The 2,715-nt window shown below is 41.6% G+C and overlaps 1 non-coding gene across 1 annotated transcript; it reads left to right on the top strand.

The window, feature by feature from the left end:
• The first annotated feature begins 1,427 nt into the window (after nucleotides 1–1,427).
• Nucleotides 1,428–1,534, top strand: LOC145151757 (small nucleolar RNA R71). Its single transcript, XR_013732313.1, has one exon. It is a non-coding gene; the product is annotated as a small nucleolar RNA R71 (small nucleolar RNA).
• Nucleotides 1,535–2,715: the final 1,181 nt, after the last annotated feature.

Genomic DNA, 2,715 nt, shown 5'->3' with positions numbered 1-2,715 from the left:
CGGGGAACACGAACTTGTCCACCTTCACCAAAAGATCTTCACAAATTCCTCTAGGAAATGTAACCGTTTTGTTTGCGAGGTGGATTGCCATACGAATGGGTCTTGGCTCGGGGAGATCTAACTTTTTGAAAAACGAGTAAGGCATGAGATTTACACTTGCCCCTGAATCAGCTAGTGCGTAAATGGTGGCCAAGTTTCCAAATTGGCATGGCAATGTTAAACTTCTCGGATCTCCTTTCTTCTTAGGAAGTTTGTTCAACATAGCAGCTGAACAGTTCTCGTTTAGGACCACCTTCTTCACTTCTTCCATCTTCCTTCTATTAGTTAGAAGATCCTTGAGAAATTTGGCGTATTTTGGCATTTGAGCCACCGCTTCTATGAATGGTAAATTAATTTGAAGAGCCTTTATGTGTTCTAGAAACTTCTGGTAGTCTTCTTCATTCTTCTCTTGTCTAGCTCGGGCTGGATATGGCAGTGGAGGCTGATATGGCTTAACAGGAGGTGCATTTTTCTGATCAGATGTCGGACTCGTCGAGTCCATTTCGTGGACTCGGCGAGTAGGGTCTGTGTTCAGCTGGGTCTGATTTTGGTTCTGCCCTTCTGCCTCCTTCTCTTGTACCAGCTTCGGGTTTTCCATCTGAATAGGGGCCAGAGGGGTTATAATCTTCCCACTCCTAGTTGTGACAATGTTTATATGTGCGCCTTTTGGATTGTTTTCGGTGTTACTAGGAAGTTCTCCCGGTGCTCTTTGATTCATTTGTTGGGCAAGTTGCCCCAGCTGCTTCTCAATGTTGTGAATAGATGCTTGCTGATTCCTTAATATTGTTCTTGTATCTTGTATTGCAGCATCGTGGTCATTGTGTCTTTTTTCGGATGCAGCTACAAATTTAGTGAGCATGTCTTCTAGATTTGGTTTCTTTTCTTGTACCGGCTCCTCCTTTTGGTAAAAACCCCTTGCCTTTTGTCTAAATTTCTCCTCCCTCGCTTTCTTGTACTCATCATAAGGGAGCCATTCTTTCTTAGGTTTTCGCCAATCGTCATCAAATCTATCACCACTAGAATAGCATACTTGAACTTTCTTATTCCCGTTCTCGTCCAAATCACAATCTCTAGTTAGATTAGGCCCATTGCAATTCTCACATCCTACCCGAATAGCATGGATTGTTTGATCCATCTTATCCATCCTCCTATCCATGGTTTTCAACATTGCCATAACTGCCGACAAATCTTCAGAAGCTGCATAAGCCGATCCCTTGGTCATATCATTCCTTGGATTGTGGTATTCTCTAGAATGCTTAGAGAATTCTTCAATTAGTTCTTTGATCACCGAGGGTGCCTTCTTTGTGAGGGGTCCTTGCGAGTCAAGGAGCTGCCTAGTTGTTACATTGACTCCATCATAGAAAATGGAGACTTCTTGCTGGCTATTAAGATCATGATGTGGGCAATTCCTTAGTAGACTTTTGTATCTCTCCCATGCCTCATAAAGGGACTCTCCAGGTTGTTGTTCAAAGTTGGCAATAGCTTTCTTCAACTTGGCTATTTTCGAAGGTGGGCAAAACTGGTCAATAAATTCTTCCTTCATCTTAGCCCATGTAGTGATGGATCCGGGAGGGAGTGACTTGAGCCAATCCTTTGCAGCACCTTTGAATGTAACTGGAAGCATACGAAGCAACTGGGTTTCGCGAGGCACATTTGGAACATTAAAATAATCAGCTACATCATTGACTTCATCCAAGTGTTTATAGGCATCTTCGTGGTCTTTTCCATAGAAGGGGATCTCCTTGAGTTGAGCAAGAATGTGACCCTTAAGCTCAAAAGTGGCAGTCGCGGGAATTGCGGGTTGCACAAGTCCCGCACCGGTATCATCCCGTATCCTCTTCTTCCATTCGCCCATGGGAACTTCATCGATGTTCACCATGGTGTTGTCAAAGTCACCTTCTATATCACTACCTTCTCCGAATTCGCTTTCTTCCCTTTCGGACTCGTGCGCGATGTCTTCCTTGATTGGGTCTTCGTTTGCCAAGGAAGAGGTGTTGGATGCTCCTGATTTGCTGCTTTTCTTCTTGCTAAAAACGGATTTGAGATTCTTCAAAGGTGAGTTCTTTGAAGAAGCGGATTCTCCAATGGCTTTTCCTTTGTTCTTCCTTAAAGCGGACTCCGGGTCTTCAAGTGGAGGAACCAAAGACGTATTGGATCCTCGGGTCATGTAACAACTGCAACCAAAGTAAGAAAAACGCGTAAAAAGAACAAAAAGAAAATAAAAATAAAAAGTGCAAAACTGCAATGGACTCGCCGAGTAACTTCGACTGCACTCGGCGAGTTCAAGGCAGAAACAGAAAAAAAAATTTAATTAAATTTCTAAAACAGAAAACTATTAAAACTAAACCTAATAACTAAATTACCTAAAAATAACTTTGTGCAAGATAAATCTCACACAGAGGATCTATAAAACTAGAAATTAGTGCTAATTTTTTGAACCGTTCCCCGGCAACGGCGCCAAAAACTTGATGTGTGTAAATTCTACTAGTTTTAATCCTACTTTTAATTATAAAATTGACACACAAAGGCAGTGGACCTGTCAATTGTGGTGTAGTTAAATAAATAGGGTATCGAACTCAGGGAATGGAAAATTAAAACTAAAAACTAGAATTAACTAAAAACAAGTAATAGAAAATAGGGGTTTCTCTAGTTTTACAAGACTAGAAACTTAACTAA

The sequence above is a fragment of the Lactuca virosa genome, chromosome 1 (assembly GCF_052849685.1).
Source record: "Lactuca virosa cultivar CGN04683 chromosome 1, Lactuca_virosa_CGN04683_v6, whole genome shotgun sequence".
NCBI classification, from domain to species: domain Eukaryota; kingdom Viridiplantae; phylum Streptophyta; class Magnoliopsida; order Asterales; family Asteraceae; genus Lactuca; species Lactuca virosa.
Note: the sequence above shows the minus strand (reverse complement) of the source record. Positions and strands in the feature narration are given on the sequence as shown.